This window comes from Cydia pomonella, chromosome 13 (genome assembly GCF_033807575.1).
Source record: "Cydia pomonella isolate Wapato2018A chromosome 13, ilCydPomo1, whole genome shotgun sequence".
NCBI classification, from domain to species: Eukaryota; Metazoa; Arthropoda; class Insecta; order Lepidoptera; family Tortricidae; genus Cydia; species Cydia pomonella.
In genome coordinates this window covers 11023202-11041896 of record NC_084715.1, presented here as the reverse complement: position 1 = coordinate 11041896, position 18695 = coordinate 11023202, and the positions used below count along the sequence as shown (strand labels likewise).

General features: G+C 36.3%; 1 protein-coding gene across 9 annotated transcripts in view; it reads right to left on the bottom strand.

Annotated features, from left to right (window-relative positions):
• The window catches only part of LOC133524183 (fibrosin-1-like protein), a 94768-nt gene that overhangs the window by 15867 nt on the left and 60206 nt on the right, over window positions 1-18695 (bottom strand). Inside the window, exon 1 of one of the 9 annotated variants that reach the window (XM_061860062.1) lies at window positions 7079-7909. The exons of the other annotated variants lie outside the window; for them this stretch is intronic. The gene's annotated coding sequence lies outside the window, so the exon portion shown is untranslated. Of the gene's footprint in view, window positions 1-7078; window positions 7910-18695 lie in introns of those variants that run through there. 9 annotated transcript variants of the gene reach the window in all.

Genomic DNA, 18695 nt, shown 5'->3' with positions numbered 1-18695 from the left:
TGTTAATACTTATCACTAACAGATCTTGCATCATCAACATTAGCATCACGGTTTTATTTATTTGTTAAAACTAATTTAAATTCGGTAATTCAGAGGTCAATTATCATTTCAAATTAAATCGGTTCAAATAAAAAATTGTGATGTTAATTAATATTAACATCGACGACTTCCTTTTACAAGTGGTTTAATTAACGCCAAAAAAAGTAAAACAACGAGGTACGTAAATAAAAGGAACTTTCAAAGAGGGGAAGAGTATGCGTTTTGTTTTAAAAGATAGACTGCAAATTCAAGGGGAATGGAAAGTAATTACTTGGGGATATTTACGATCGAGTCAGAGCAGGGCTCAATAAAACTAGTCGGGTAACCGCCGGGCGGCCATTTACGACCAGCGTAATTTAAGTAGCCGTGTTTCTTCGGTTTGTTTTGTTGCCTAGGTAGTAGGTACGTACACCTGATTTAACAATGGCTGTTTTATTTGCGAACAGGCTCTAAACGTTGAGCAACGCGGTGAAGAAACTGAATATTACAGCGTAACGCTTGTTAGCGGATTCTGTGTGTCGAAAGTGTTGAAACATCAAGTTAGCACGTCTAATGGGACATCATAAAATAGTGCTAAACTGTTTAGTAAAATATGTTCGCGGTACACTGAACTCTGTATTTGAACGAGAATTATGTTTCAATAAAGAATTTCTTTTGAAGTTCGGAGCGACCTTTTTACGAGAAGGAATTCGCTCGCGGACCATTAAACGCAACTTTAGCTATTATCGAACAGATTCTCTCCCTTCCGCGGTCAAATAAAAAACAATGTTATGCGCTGGCGTAAATATATATTTTTAGATATTTTGCGATCAAGTTATATGTCAGGTTGTAAACAATCAAGTGGCAATATTTTAGAGCAAAATATTATGTCTTACTAAACTACGCTCGGGAATAATGAAAACGGGTCACTTATTCGACATTCTATACGAAGCGATCAGCTTTTGACATTTATAGCTTGGGGCCAAAGATCGCAATTCAAAATATATACGCGTCCTTATAAAACTACCAAGAGTTTTTTTTTACACAGCATTATATATAAATGTAGGCTACTTCACACATTAAACAAATAAATCTTTTCCAAATAGACGCCGCCGGATTAAGGCCGGAACGAGCTAAATGTAATGTAGGTAAAGTAGTCAATCGATCGTTTGAAGGGAGCAAAATCTTCTCAGGAGCGTTCCGGCAATTGAATGTTTAGCCTTATCCGGAGAGGGTGGGTCGACGCTCTGCAACAATGGAGTGATAAATCAAGTATGGGCCGCGCGTGCCGGCGGCGCGCGAGCGCTGCGTCCGGCGCAATAAGATATTCAAAGGTGCCGCACTGGTGTTGTGGCGGTGGCACGCCGCGTTGGCGGCCTGTCAAACTGCTTCAGGTTAAAATAGACATCGAGGTATTAGCGCGATGACTGATGCGTCGACGAGCAATAATAGCGAACCACCGGCCAGAAACAAACGTCACTAAAATAAACCAGCAATAAAAATAAACGACAGCATTAGTCAACGATGTCAAAATAAAATTAGAATATTAACACGACCCGAACGTTGAAAATTGTCTCGCTGTCGAGACAGTTTATTTTCTGAAAATAAAATTGAAAGCTCATTTGTAAAAACACGAATTTAATTGGTAGCTTGAGCGAAAATTATTTGTTGGCTTTTATTGTAGCGTAGGTAGATAGCTACGAAAAGCAGTAAGCAGAATAACTTTAAAAATAAATTAAACGTTGGAATTTCTGAATTAATTATATTCAAATTACGAATTCAAAACAGATAGCGAAACATAATCTTGCGATCCCAGCCCGGGGGGCCGTTTTGCTCGCCTCCCGTCGCTCTACGAAGGGAGAGCCGGAAAAATGGCGTGATAGCTTCTCGCTCGCCCCTCGTTCGAATTTCTAATACTTTGACAAACTTTTAATAGGATAGAACTTGAAATTCAAGGAGAATTCCGTCTCGCAGCAAATTTCAAACAGCGGTTCGAAACGCGATCGTCGGCTGTGACTTTTCTTTTTTTACTTTACGAGCTTTCCCGTTCAACGTTTAATCAATTTGAATAAAAACTTTCTCGAGGAAAGTATTAATAACTAGTTGTAAACTCGAGAGAAGTTCCTGGTTACTTAGTTAGGTAAGCCTTATGTAGTACCCTACAACTGAGAGTGACCGCTCGTATAAACTGTTTTGCTATTTTAAGTTTTATATTAAGTACCATACCATACCTACAATACCTAAAGCTTCATTTAGACGGTTCAAGAACGTGCATGCGATTGCGATTTTAGTTACATTGCGGTTTTTGTTGATCTAGTACATATTTTCTTTATGACACATGAAATCTTTGTATAGTTGCTTGATGAGAAAAGGTGCGTACTCTGCGTATAGATGTTGCTAAGCAGAGCGAAAAATTATTCCCCGCACACGACTTTCTTCAAATTTATTACTCTTTCGTAATTTTCAAATAATATAAATATCATATGACATCGCAAAAATAATGTAGTACTTCAAAATAAAAGCTGTTCTCGACACCAATAGAGAATACATGATGACTAGATAAATGGCAATAGCGGCCGACATAACCGTGCGTCCGGCCCGCGAGGATTTCAAAGGAATAGCACAAAAAGAGAAAGACTCTATTCGTAACGTGTACAATGAGCTCGCCTTGCCCTATGAATAATTCACAATGCTACAGTAACTTATTGTCGAGGCCCACTACTGCATTTGGCTTTCGGTCTGTTTGCTTTCCTCACTTTTGGTTTGTCGAGTAACTTAACGAAATAAGGAAAACAAATAAATCAATGAAATGTTGATGGCAAATGTTTGTTCAAGTGCTGTATTAAACAATGCTTTGACAAATATTACGTCTAGCTAGATTTATTCATGTAAACGAGGAATGTCTCATGAATACATTGTAAATGCGTCTATATTACCTATCTGTTCCTTACTCGTTTTCCTGTACATAATTGGATATTTGTAAATGTAAATGCATTACACCTGTTACCACTTATTTAGAAATTCAGATGTGTATATTTCGCATATAAGCTAAGTTTTTAAATTCGTAATAAAAGCTAATCACACATGAATAATGTAAGGCAGAATTGAATGTTCATGACCCGAATTCAAGCCGCATACAGAATTTGGTTGCCTGTCCATGCATAGTAAGAAGCGTTGCGTACCAGGCAGGCAGCCAGTTTGCTAGACTTAACAATTCGTACGTGACGATTGCAAAATAAGAGGTGTAATATATACATGCCAAGGAGATACCGAGGAAATGGCGCCGTGCATGCGTTGCGATGACTAGACATTCACACAATCACCTAAATAAGGTCTGACGCGACAAGCCCCTGGAATAATAAAACCAGGTCGTGCTCGCATCGTTTGGACGCACATGGTAAAGAGGCTGAATTAACTACTGAAAATCACGGTTTTTGTTCCAATTTAATTATATGTACTAAACTTTTCGACTGATCGAGTACTTACGAGCTACGAGAATATTTAGGCTGATGGTTAGGATTTTTGGAAATTTATTAAATCCTCCATACTCCATGTACATGGTAGCTACTACCGTCAACAAAAAACAAAACTTGTCTTTTCTGTCCCAGCAAAGTAAGGAGGGTGTGGACTTGGATTGCATAAAACTGGTTTCGACATACTTGTAATTCTTCCAATATCTACACGTGTTTATCAAATGCTTCATTTCCAATATAAATGCATACTTTTAAAAACGTTGATAAATAAATAAGTTATGTTATGAGCTACAATTGTGATGATTGTGGGTCGTGTAATCGCTGATAATTCTAAGCGTTCGCTCGTACCCATACCCTAGCATTACGGAAATATAGGTGGTAACGACTCCGTAGAGCAAGATTTAAGTGGGCTTTATTACCGACGGTTAACTGATAAATTATATTAACTACAGCTAAGTGGTGCTTATTTATGCTGGTATATTTAATTATTAAGAAACGAGTGAGCGATATTTACTAGGATAGGTGTATTTAGCAATAGTAAAAGCATACCTATTCGATTATAAAACAAATTTAAGGTTAGTAACACTTTTTCTGTCTGACATAGGTATGTATGTGTATGTAGGTATATGGACAAACCTCTCCAACCCCACATTGTTCATGCATCCAAAAATGAACTTATCCATTTGGTAAAGTTGCAGTGAGGATCATGATATACCTCAGATTCGAAAAAAGTACCAATTACCTATGCCTAATTTACTCCTATGTACATATTTGTTAACGTTAGAAAATATGTAATGCCACTAAAACTAGGACACCAACATCTATTTTTTATATCCAAAATGTAGACTCGATAATGAGATGTGATGTGATGTGATGTATGTGTTAAATTAAGATGTCGTTGATTTTGAAAACGCGGTTGTCAGAAACGAGGCTTCCGAGAATTTTATCGAGGCAGAAAATCAATCGCGCAGTTTACGAGTGCATAAAGGAAACAATTACCACATAATACTCGTATAATTTACGTTATCTATAAAATGTGGTGATAAACGCTGCATTACGCGCCTTGCACCGAGCCGGTAAGGCTGGACATAAAATAATTTATTAACCTACATGAGTTAATATTTATTCCAGAACGCTGATGTATTCGCCGATAACATGACACTATATTTGTTACTTAATGTTTATCTAATTGTAATTTGACGTAATTTAATTTTACTTTGTATAATTATGTTATTTAATTTATGTACATTGACATTATTTGTACTATCTTGTGAACGTTTTGGGGCCACCTGTAAGCCCGCAAGAGTTTTCACTAATAATACTACATTACTACAGAGGCCGGAACGAAAGGCGTTGCCGGCCGAAGACATATAGAGACACATAGCGAGGCCGGATAGTAGGGCGGGCAACCCCATATTTCCCGCCGAGGTATGTATAGTGCTTTTCTTAAGCATGCAATGAAATAATAATAAAAATAGGATGATGATGATGATTGTTTCATGTCCTAATGTGATAGGTTATTTAGTGCGTGGGGTATTGAATGGGAACAAAAATATGATTATTTTGGCGCTACAACGCACGCTATTACGCTTTTTTCCTTTTTTTTTTCTTTTTTTTTTAATATTACTTTGGGGTTTCCTGAAGGGGAACAAAAATTTAATTATTTTTGCGATACGACACACGGTTTCGGAGATACAGCCCTATAAAGTTTTTTTTTCAGTCATGCAGAAATCTTTGTAGGGCTGTATCTTCTAAACCCTGCGTCGTAGCGCTATAATAATAATAATAAAACACAAAGAAGAAAAAAAATTTTGCTTAATTTTTTATAACTGAATGTCATGATGCCTGTGCCACAAGTTTATGTGGAATGGAAATTAAAAAAAAGGCCTGCAACATTTGTATGAAATTCCATTAACGACCTATTGTCCTAGCCGCACCTGAAACGTCAGACTTCGCAGCCTATTATAAGGAACATAACATCAATATTTATTTGCATGTTTAAGAAAATAAAATAAAAAATAGAACCTGAGTTTTCATACTTATGTAGAGCATGAATAGCATGACAGATTATAAGTAAATCAGAACAATATGGACAGCTGCATTTGAATAACGACTATAAGTATTTTGGGAATGTTAATCTTACAAGTGAATGATTTTATTTTGACATTATGTTGGTGTTTTTGTTTGGCTCAAGTATGGATTTCTCCGCTATCTATCTGAGAAGAGAAGGCAACAAAAAGAGCTCCTAAAAATTAAATAATTAACCCATTCAGCGCTAATAACGACACATTGTCGTTACACCTCTACGTTCCGGGAAATCTGTGCTACGGCTACAGCGTACTGTAGCTTAGCAGTGAATTAGAAATGGTCTGTATCGTATTTATCGAATTGTAATTTATAGTTTAACATCAATCAAGCTTTAACAATAATATTATAAATGTGAATGTCATCATATTTATCAAAATCACATCATTAGAAGTAATATATTGTGTCATTATTTGGGCGAAGGTCCCATTTTGTCGATATGGAGTTATTAGTTGTTTCTAAAACTACATAATATAACACAGCATCTCTTTTGATGAAAGAATGGAACCTCTATGTCTAATTAATTTTGTATGAGTGAAAAAGCGACAACGGAGAAAACACACTTTAACTTTGATGTTATGGAGTGGTTTATATCAAACCAACTATCAGGATCCTAAAATAAGAAAAAAGTAAAAAAAAAATCTATATTTATGACATGAGACTGATTTTTCATTTTGAAATGTTTTCATAAGCCAAAAGAGGAGAAATAAGGTTTTGTCATTTTCCTTACTAAATCTTGGGAGGGTCCCATTTAAAATACGAAATGCATATTATTGAAATATGACTATTGTGTATTACAAATGTGTTTGTAAATCAATCTTACATTGTTCATGAAACCCAATGATTTAATTACCTACGTTACATATCAGAACCCACAAAATATATAGTTTATAGTGCATTTTCACGGATGGCAGGACGACTGTAGCTCGGCCCCTCGTTGATTCGAGTACAGGTATAATTACTCCGCTATAAACATTCAGCCGGTATCGTAGTATAATAGCTCAGAACTACGCGCGCCTGCGTTTCGAATGTGTCGTGACCAACGGCAATAACGATTCTATTAGTTTTTTCAATGTGAATAAGTGTAACCTGCCTGGGATCTGTTGGCGGATTTTCACCTTTTTTGTAAAATGAGGCATTCTCTTTTATGTAAATGAGTGTTTACCATGGAAGAGCTACTAGCTTATGAACCCCATTAAAATACTTAAAACAAAGCAGATAATTACGGTTAATAATGACAAGACTTATTGTTATCGTTCGTAGGTAATGATAATATATTAAACTGTTTAATGTTTCTGTATAAAAAGTATACTCGTAAATGACTATAATGATATTATAAGTTATAATCAAACAACTATGATTGAAGGTAATATAACTAATAGTGTTTTTTCGCTAGATAATCAGTTGTAAATACCTCTTAGTATTAGCCGTTATAATATATAATTATAGGATTCATTTATTCAATTAACAAATATCTTTTCATTATAGCTTAAAGTTGATACCTGATGTTCAGTAACATCCTTAACCGCCGAGATCTCTTTTCCTTCCTTTTCCGTTATGGAGAAGACTGCTGTCGCCTTCTCTTTTTTCACTCCTGTCACCGCTCCGCTGTTGCGGTCAGCTTTCTTTCTACCAGTCTTTTTCTTGCTTTCTTTCTTGCCACCACTTTCAACATTGCTTTTAGGTGAATCTTTGATCCTCACTATGGCTACTGTTACGACAGCTAATGTGCAATAATGTTCACTGCACTTTTGTAATTACCGAACAACATCAATAAAACGGTAACACTTTATTTCATTATTGTGTGCTAAACATATAGCTATAGCTAGTTTTTCACCTTAGCAACACTTTTATAAGTTTGCAACTACACAAAACTTTTTTTCACATCACTTATCTAAACAAAGTTGTGAAAAATGAACTCAAAAAAATCACTGCAATCCGTGCGCACTGCAATCCAATGGCGAGTGTTCGATGCGAGGTGATCCGATGGGGAACAAAAATAAAGACGAGTCGCGATACTATCGGAGACAAAGAAGATGTTCGTGTGTCGGTCGGACATATAGTCGGGCCGACGGCCGGGACGAGAGTGCGGCGGGCCGCGAGGCCGGTCGGCGGCCGCTCCCCTCCCCACGCTCGCGCGCACGCGCCCGCCCGCCCTACAAACTGCCTCCGCGCTGAGCATTTCACACTACACATGTAAACGGCTTTCGGAAGCTAATACCCACCTACATGCCGATAAAATAAACCACTTGAATAAAAATTTACGGTCCATATTTATTTTGTCGTTGGCTATGAAAGCAATGGTATTGTCTTTTTTATTGAAATATCGTACTGTGAACGTTAGTATGTCTGCTAATGCTGTTATATACTTAACAAATTGATAGTTATACTAGCCGACTTGATAATATACAAGAATGTTAAAATTATTAATATAACTGTTTTATTCACGTGGAAAAAACAGATATTTTATTAATCATCTAAATTCGTATATGTACTAGGGAAAAACTAATAAAAGTAAAAAAAAAAACGTATAAACCTTCAACTAACTCCTAAATTGACCAATCATAAAGTCAATTATTTTCATTTCATCATTTGTCGAAAGTAAATTTATGTAATTCGCACCGTGAATTAGTACCAGTTAAAAACAATTAACCGATTAAGTAAGTAGAAGATTGATAGCGGATTTCCCGCAGTCGGCTGGTAATTCAACCCTGGCATGCCTGCCACTCCGGCTGGCTATTAAGTCATTATTAATTAACGGTAATTACAACGAGCAAATGTTTTACCTACACGGCAAATTCCTTGTTCAGCTATTAAGGCTTTAATTTGGCTTTGTAAATGCTAGTGTCAACTTGACTGGTTATGTTTTTATGGTTACGACAATTTGGTTGTTATTTACATTTAAAATATAATCAGTGGTATTTCTAATATAATAATAGATATCTACAAAATTATTAATACAAATTATAAACGGAATATGTGTCATTTCCAAGGAGGCCCCACTTTGTCGTTTGCTATAAAGGACGCTTTGACAGGTTATTGGTTTAAGTGGGGCCTTTCACTAGAATTTGAAATATATTTTCATATAGTTTAATATTTAAGAATGAAAGAGTCCAGAACGTAACGTTAAAATCGTTCAACGTCAAAAAGTTTTCATTGAAATATCTACTATAGAAACGCTTTTCATAAATGAGACATTAAAAACGTTACGAGAGAAGTAAAATTATTCTCTGAATGTGCCAGTGTCAACTCGAATGTTTATGTTTTTACGAAGAATTATGTATAATTTATTTGCAGGTCGTTTGGATATCTATTTAAAATTTGCGCAGATGTTGCTACGACATTAAAACGTTCACAGAACTTGTAAACTGGGCGTAAACAGCGCTTTATTGTCCGTTCTTATTGTATAAATGGTGCTCATTATTTTTGGTTGTGCGCTTGTTTGCTTTCATAATAAAATAAATTTAACACAATTAATGCGGCCACAGCCAACAGCTGGGTAATCAAAGCTTAAGGGAGGATGAATCACATTTTCTTTATGCCTTGCGAATGGGGCACTGCCTTGAAGTACATCATTATACAGACAGCACCTGTATTTACAATTTTAATTTACTTTAAGTAACAGCTATTATTAACCGCTTCGTAATACTTTTATCATCAACGACTTTATCGTTAAAGGGCTTTAATTGAATAATTAGTTTAGCATAACTATGCCTTAATCGATTTTTAATGTCTATGAAGTGATAACTCTTAAAATTGATAATTAACTTGAAAAAAAAATCCTATATATGAATCAAGCCAACACGTAGCGACCCTTACGATTTAGAGTTTAATTAAACGTATAAATATGTATTGTTATTGCGGTTGATGATCGACTAATTGAGTGTAATTGAGTATGGTCTAGTCTGGTCTGCCCTTATGACATTAATTAAGTATATGCCTTTTGTCGTAAAATACGAATTACTTAGAGAAATAGTGTAAATATTGTGATGTTTTATATGGGTGCACTACATTTTTTATAGTTACTTTTCATATATTATACTTTGATATAATGTTACTTGATTATTCTTGGTATACTGGTTACTGGTTAAAGGGTACATTTACACTTCGTCTATTATACACTGCCATAATTATTACACAATCTAAAATATATTTGTTCTAGTGATATTAATAATTATACATACTCGTATGTAGGTCTCAATAGAAGTATAAGGCTCCCAGAAAAGTGGGTTAAGTTAGAACTACGACCTCGTATAAAAATGATTTTGATTCTATAAAGTATTACGTTATATTAAAATATAACTAAAGCCATTAAAAATGTATACAAAAATAGGTATAATATTATTATTATAAGTAATAATTTATGAAATGGCATTATGGCATGTGTCTGATAGTTTTTTTATAATTATATTTTTCACTCGATATTGGCGGAACCGCTGTCTAAAATTGCGAAATTCGTGTACAGTTTTTTTGACAACTCGTAACACATTGAAACTGTAATGTAGAGGCCCAACGGAGCCGACATGTCTCATTGATAAAGGCTCCTTTTAAATATGTACAAAAAAAATAATAATAACTATATAAAAAATTACAGAACCGTTTTTATAGTAAATATATATTTTTTACTTTATATAAAATTGCAATTGCCAAAGAAATTTTAGACTACAACAATACACATGTCTCGACCCTTCATTTTATTCAAAATTTAGTATCATACTTAATTAGGGTTCCGTACCAAAAAGGTACAAAAGGAACCCTTATGGTGCGACTCTGTCCGTCCGTCCGTCTGTTACAACGCTAAATATCTCGAGAACTACTTAAGGTATCGATTTGAAATTTGGAACAGTTATGAACAACGCTAACCCAGACACATTAAAAGTATTATTTTGTTATTTTATTTTTAATAACTAATATATAACTATACGAAGAGAGATAACTACAATACACTTTTTTTTTGTTCAAATAAAATAGCAATTTTTGAAATCGGTTCACATGATAGAGAATTACCCTCGAAAAACCAACATATAGATGGCGGTGTACTCAATTATACTTAGTATAAGTACTTTGGATCAAAAGTCAAGTCTTTCGCCTTTATAGTTACACGAGATAATTCAAAGTTTTTACGGAACCCTCGGTGCGCCAGTAAAACGAACACGCACTTGAGCGGTTTTTTTTGTAAATGTAACTAATTTAACACAGGCTCAGTTGAAAATGCAAATATAATTGCCGATTGCCTATTTGCTAAACTAATAGAATTAAATCATGCCAAAAGGGTAATTAAAATTGACGGAGAGGAAATAAGTCATAAACTAATTGTTCGTTTCAGCGTTACTTCATAATGAAAAGGCTTAGTTGCGTGACCAACAATCGTTTATAGTCATCCTTGATATTATAATAAAGACAAATATTTCATAGTTATTTGTTTTGCAAAGTTGTTGTTTAACACCTCGTGTTGATATTGATACCTGAGCAAGCGAATGATTCCAAAATCGAATCTTGAGCGTTGCCAGAGTTTCAAGGAGGAACAAAGTTTGCCATCGAGTGAAACACAAAATGAACACTTAAATATTTATCATTCAAAATCGTCACTTACAAGGCAATTCCATCAGCCAAAAAGAGGAATCAACTCAAATTCGCATCTATTTACTTTGCCACTCTCATAGATAAAATGCAACATTCTCATCAGTTTTTGAAGCAAGAGATATTTTACCAGCTCGTGTGATGAAAAATAATGTTATTTCAAGACGGACTTCTCTTTTTATTACTACGAATTACGACTGTATTAAGGAAAAATGTATGGGCGTAATAAAATATATCCAGGCAAGTAGTTCAGAAAAAAATATTACAAAATAAAAACGTAGCCAGATAGATGAGGCTTAAATTATAAAACGTTAAAGTTTATTTACTACAAAACTTCTTTGACATCGTAACAACAAAACTCTTTAAATTATAGCAACTGCTCGAACATAACAATTAGTTTGAACTTGTTTGAAATCTTTAATAAATCGAAAATAAAATAACAAATGGCGATAGTTTGTATTTCGTAAAATTGAAATTCCCGGACGGCGAGTGCCGGAAATTCGCTAGCGACAGCAGACTGTTAATTTTAATTTTGAACGCAATAAAAACAGGTTCGTATTTTTTTAAAACCTTTAGCTGTATTTCCATATCAGATTTTATACATTTTGCATGTGTGAATTAAAATGTAGAATTGTTTTGTGCAGTGAGCGTGCAATAACGAATCAATCATACATTTGTCGGCTCTTTGTTGGTCAATAAAAACACGCATAGTTATAATAGTTACCGATAAAAATTTAAATTCAATTAAATACAAGACTCTTTTAAGGGTCCGTGTCCCCGTTACCAACGAGGTTGGGTAGTGAGGTAGTTAGTAAGGTTAGGCTAGAATTAGGTCTGCGGCCCTCGAAGCGGCAGCTCCCGGCGTTGATTACGCAGATTGAAATCGTTTCGCCCCTCGCAGCTTGTTAATGATGCAATAAAAACGACGCTTATCGATTTAGCCGCCCGTTAAGAACGCTTCAAGGCATCATAATTTATTATCCAAACAATGTTGCATCAGGCCATGTAAATTACAGTATTCCGCGGTGGAGTTATGTAACGTTGGGATTTGTTAACCGCCGCCTGTGGAGTGACAAAAGTAATTAACACTTACGATACACTTAAGTGCTGGTTTACGGCGCTCGACCCTCGGGGCCTCGATCTCTAATGAGGGAGAGAAAATGGCTCCCCCGATAACGATCGCGGGTAGGTATTTAGCACTGATTCGACTCTTGTTGTTTCAAGCTTCATTTTATCCCTAAGGCCGTGTAGTATTTAATAAAGCGTAACTAATATTTTCGTAATAAGTTTGATCAAAACTTATTGTTGTTGAGATAACTAATATAACTTTTCTCGTTTTCAGGTGCGTTTTCCCGCATGAATTGCCAACAACGGCAAACAGGGGTGAAATGCGTACACAGTATTGGGAGTCAGGCAGCGACTGTGGGATTTATTTCGAGCCTCATTCAATTTGCGGTGAACGTATTGTTGAATTGCGTTTTTGTATCGCTCACATTTAAGGGGATTTTTTTAGGCACGAGAATCCTAGTAACATTTAACGTCAGATTTCATGTTGAGTTTGGTGGAAAGCTTTTATTTATTATCGTTTGTTTTCAATTATCTGGTGTTACTTTTACTTTCATACGCGTCGTTATGAGTAAGCAGAAGTACCAGCGGCTCAGAAACGATCAGTAAGAATTACATTAACAATATGGTAATTTCTTCGTGTCACTTCAACCAGAACCACCCTAGAAAAATACCAAAAATTTTACTTTATTGTATCGAAAAATAAGAACAAAAACTTACATGTACTTAAAAGGTGGGTGATATTTGAAAACAAACGGGGCGATGTCAATCGGGGCCGCACATGTCATACAAACATATTCAGAGAGCGGCAATGGCAGCCTCATAGTTAGAATTGCAATGAGGATAAGCTGAAGCTCCGCGTGTGAATATATTCGACACGGGTATAAATTGTGTTTATTTAGATTACACGGGTGAATCTTGACAATGTGATGTGTGGTGGCATGTCGTGCCAAATACCAATCAGCCCGGGCCATGTTATGGATGCTTTGGAGATTTCTTACTTCGTACAAAGATATCTTAGCAATGGATTACTACTAATTAATTATTTGAAACAAGTAGTCAAATAGATTAGCACGATTAAGTGCTTGTAGCTATAAATGTTTAAGCGCTCAGATGTCGAATTAAGAGCGGGACTGCGAAGTAGTTTCCAAGTGGTCGTGTAGTGTCATTCGTAAAGGAGTTGCAATTGGTATTTGTGGTAAAGAAACGAGCGAGGGCGGAAAAACGGTGAAGCGTCAACAGTACAAAGGGAATACCCGCTGCTCCGGATTTCTCTAAAGCTGGAGTAATCTCGCACAACGTATCGTACCGACTACAATAAAACCCCTGTATCATCCCACCCACTCCCCTCCAGGCGAAAACTCCACTTATATTTTTATGTATACTAAACATTTGGCTTTTTAGCTTTCTTATTGTTTTGTAAGATATATAAAATGTTTTGTTTTGCACAAGTAAGAGAATATAAAACTTTATTTAATTACTGATGCGGCTCGTTCCATCTACTTTCTACTTTTTTCAAAAATTCAGACACTAATTAACAAAACGTAAATGAACATTTCCTTATTTCACACATGGATTTTAATATTTTTGTTTTTAAATGCAAAGCACAGAAACCGGAATTGCATGCATAGTTAGATTTTAGTTTATATAAAATAAAAACAGTATTTAAATATAAAGCGTTTGTTTACATACTAAACAAAATATCTGTTCTTTTCAAATGATGTTACTAATTTCTTGAACACTAGCATTGATAACTGAATACTGGGCAAATTTAGTTTCACCAATTGTGTCGTTAGGGTGGAAATTAAATGGAAGCCATGATTTTAATGTCAGTAGCGGCGGAACGGGGCCGCGGGTGCAGGGAGGTGCATTTGACGATTCAGTGAGAGGCGACATAAAATTTTCAACGACTGCTCCGAGTATCTGTCGGCATTATCTAGCCGTTTGTGAGTACTCTGCCGCTTTTCATATCTTTCAAATAAAATTCTCAAGTGTAACATTGTTTCCGGTCGACGTGCCCGACGTTGCAGAACTATCAGATTGTTAGTATCAAGTTACAATAAAGTCCATTGATATAATTGCCTACTGTACTTGTTACTTCACGATATTTTAACGCCAGTGATTATATTTTAAGCTTCGTGTTAAGCCTTCTTCAGTTAAGACGATTAATTCATTGGCATTTCCAGGCAAACTTAATACAAGCGCAATAGTAATGTACTAACGTTCTGAATAATACATATAATGTAAAATTTATTTAATGTTTACATTATACGAAATATAAAATAAAACCTCCTTGGTTATGTATTTAAGTATGCATCGAAATATTCCATAATATTATAGTAGAGCATACAGACGTTCGACAAGAGAAAACATAGGTACTATAGCCTTATTGCTGCGGGATAGAGAAGCGCTATATGTTGCAATGAGTCGTCGGCAATTTTAGAGGGAGAAAATGTAAAAGGAAAACGTAATGGCTTTATAACTCCGTCACAAAAAGAGAATTAAGCGAGCAAAAAGAGCGAGTGAGAGTAAATATGGCGACGGGAGCGAGTGGCGAGACAAATAAGCGGCTGTAGAGCGCGCACGGGGACGGACGGGGGCACCGACAATCTCGTTATAGATGTGAATAAATAATGAGTTAGCATTAAGCTCGCCTTTCGCGCAGAGGGGGCGATTGCCGAGTTGCCTTTGTTGTCGGCGGTGTTTACTGCGCCGGGGATTGCGCCCGCCGCAAGCCCAATTTATTCCACTAATCGAGCTCACCTCGCTCGCCGTAAATTAATTAACTTCGACTTAACCTCCGCATACACCTACAAATTGTAAAGGATCTTAGACCTCAAGTTTACATTTTTTATTAATGTAATGGGCTTGAAGTCGATTGAGATCTCCTGAAATATAACTTTATAAAGAAGAAGACGGTAAAGTTTAATTCGGTAACTGACGAATGATATTCGTTTACGACGCGATTAATAAGCGGCAATAAAGTTATATTATTTTATTCTGAAATAACACACGCGATATATCGCTGTGGGCCATTTAGCAGACAATAAAATAACAGGAAATACATTTTACGACGAAAGTTTCACAATGATGATAATAATTGAGTTTGGAGACCGAAAAGTAAATTATGTGGGTTAATTGAGTTTCAAAGTGTCGGGTTGTTGTTGTTTTTTCGTGTGGGGACATCAAAGCGTTGTTGGGATGGTGGCCCGCCCACGGCCAGGTGGACGCGTCGGACGTGCGGAATGCACTTGTCCGGTGCCAACAGACGGGACATCATTCCGGCTGCACTCGACAGCTCCGATCAAACCACTCGGTGGCACGCGAGTTATCTGTCACATGTCACGCCGGCTGAATAACGCGCAGCTAATGGCAAACTTACAAGGCGCTATCTTTCATGTTTATTAATATATGCTTGGAGATAAACGACCAAAGTTTGCAACTTAAAAGATAAAAAGGAAAACATTTGCTATGACAAAGCGTATTGCTCAGACGGATTTTGTCAAAGCCAAGAGAATGCGAGCTTTGTGAGTAAAATTGAATCGAATGTCATACATAACGCATTCCGTGCGCTCAAAGGGAGTGTAATTGCGTTCTGGCAGCCCCATTTAAAATGTACCTATCCGTGCAAATCTGCACCACGCTAAGCGGAATCTGTCTGCTGATGCGTCTCGTTGGCCTGGTCGGGGTTGAATCAAAGCTCGGTCGTATAAACATTTAGGTGGGTTGGCGCGTACAAATTATCTTCCGAGCAGTCATTTAATGATCCATTAACAGGCTGTCAAACTGTTTGAGAATCAGTAACAGTTTGAGAAACCGATAAATTAGTAACTAACCGAAGAACGTATATCACGACTGTAAAAATAAGTGAATAATTGTAGATATAGTTACTATGTATTACAAATTTCAGCGTGTATTTTGGTTAAGGCGCATTGTGCAGCGCTGATCAAAAATCGCGCGTTCATCCACTCGTGTCGCGTCCGCGATCGCACCGCGCAACTTGGTCGCTTGCCAGACGCTTTGTTTTATCGCGAACGCGAACTATTTGGCATCTTAACAATGTTTTTATTTAATGATACAGAAAATTCATACAAGATTTCTCAATCTGTCAACACAAACGACCCGATCTCATTTTGTTATGAAGGTAATGTCATGTATATATTTTATAGAGTTACATAACGGAGAACGATGTTTAAAAGATGTGACATTTAGAACGTCGCTTACATATTTCAGGAGCATTTCCGCTGTCTCAAGCGAACGTGTAAATTGAATTCTCCCGTCTTTCTTCAAAACTTTAGATAGAAATGAAGCAGTTAAATAAGTGACAGCGCCGGATAAAAACAATTTATAGTACATAAACAAACAATGGGCCGCCGCATCATAACAATCCCGAGTAATTAATTACGAGTTAATGCGTGCGCGAGCGCCGCCGCCACTGCGGTTACCGCAAAGCTGAACATATATTTTATTTTCCCGCCGTCATATTTTATCAGGCCTTCGGGCATGTCAGCCCCTTCACTATGCCATCAAATGCCATTTAATTGTTGAAGATTATTATAACAAAACGTGTAACGCGAAATGTAAGAATTGTAAGCGTCAAGAAAAGGATGGCTATTATATCGAGTTCGTTAATAAAATAATAACGTCGTAAAAAAAGGAGCAACAAACCGAAAGAGATAAAGAGAACGTAATAAAAACAGTGCAATTTTAGGGGTATTTTGTCGAGGTTATATCCATAAACTGAGCGAAGTGAGGGTGGGCCACCCCCATCCCCCGGCGCTCGCGGCGGAAAGTAATGAATAAACTCGCCCGGGAGATTCCACCTATTTTATTTAATTTTACATTCAAAGTGATTACCATCCTTTAACAAGCAAACTGATTTGTCTATTGTGCTTCGTCAAAAGCGTTCATAACTCTGTATAATGAGTATTTAATGTTAATATTATTTGAAGGTAACTACCAGTTATCAAAACACATCAACGATGATTTATTAAATTAAGCTTTTAAGTATAACTTATATCCAAATAATAATACCTACCGACTTTACAATAAAAATGTAAATCGGATTGCATGAAGGAGAGTATAAAATCTTTTTAACATAAAATAAACCTTACTGGTAAAAATATGCGGAACATGAAAGCTCGAAAGAGCTGTAGAACAAAGGCATTAAAGCGAATTTTCAGCTCGCTCGCAAGGAATACAGGAAAAAGCGACGCAATGGCACCACTAACTCATTTTGTTTGCTCTCCGTATAAAAATGTAGTTTGTTTCTGAGCGTTTGCCGAGGGTTGGAGGCGAGTGTGGCGACGCGTTATTACAGCGGTTCCCGTAAGGCTTGTTCGTCGAAAAATGAAATTCTTTCTTTTATTAGATACCTCCAATGTTTGCTTTGCTAGTGAGGCAAAGTGGAAAGACAAAAAAATAAGGGTTCCTTTTGTACCTTTTTGGCACGGAACCCTTAAAACATATAATTTCTTTCGGTACCTTTAAAACACCTGCATTCCAAGTATCAGGCTTTCTGCTGGATATTACCATAGTTTTAAAATGAGTTAAGCTAAAATATGATTAGCATTCCAGATAATATAGTATTAGTTGTATTAAACGATAGTATTACTTGACTGCCTATCAAATTCTATGGCTACGTTGGCATTATATTATGCATGCACACGAAATAATATTAATCCCTTCCGGATTTTATATAGCGACATGAGCCGAGAATGAAGGATAAAAGGGGAAACTAAGCGAAACGGCGAAGAGCAATGAGGCGATGCATAAAGTCGCTCCGAGACTTCGTTTATACTTAGTATAAAACGTATAAAACAACAAAGTGGTAGACGCATATCGCCGGCGTAAAGAGGGGAGTAATCCGACAACGATCAGGGTCCGGGCGCGATAGTACTTTAGGGTCCATATAAAATAATTATCTGTCCTAGTACATTATTCTCAGACAGCTTGCGAGCAGATAAGTCAAATCGAATTTTAAAGCAAAATCGAATGTTGGGATAAGTGTTTAAAACTACTAAATGTAAGAGTCAATGTCAGTTTTGATTCGAGGGTCCACCAAGAAACCTGTTGTTTTTAGATTTAGCGCTATTACAAGCTTACTAACATGTTCGTATGACTAATGGATAAATGTAGTCTGATGAAAAAGTTATTCGATCAGATAATTTTCAATTTAAAACAAGGCTCCCACGCTGCCATTCATAGCCGAATTTCATAATCATCCCTCGATATTTGTTTACAGATAAAATCTCTGAATACATAATAATTTGTCAAAAAAATATTCTGTCGCCTGAGAAGCGCAGTCGCGAGTCTGGGCTGAACAGAACATACGATTATGTAAATTAAGACGAGGGCATATAAAAGAAAGCGTGCCATAACACAACGCGCGGAGGCGTAACGTAAGTGATCGGGCTCGGTTCAATAGCGGCACTGTAATAAGATAAACATAAGACAAAAATAAAAATGCTTCGA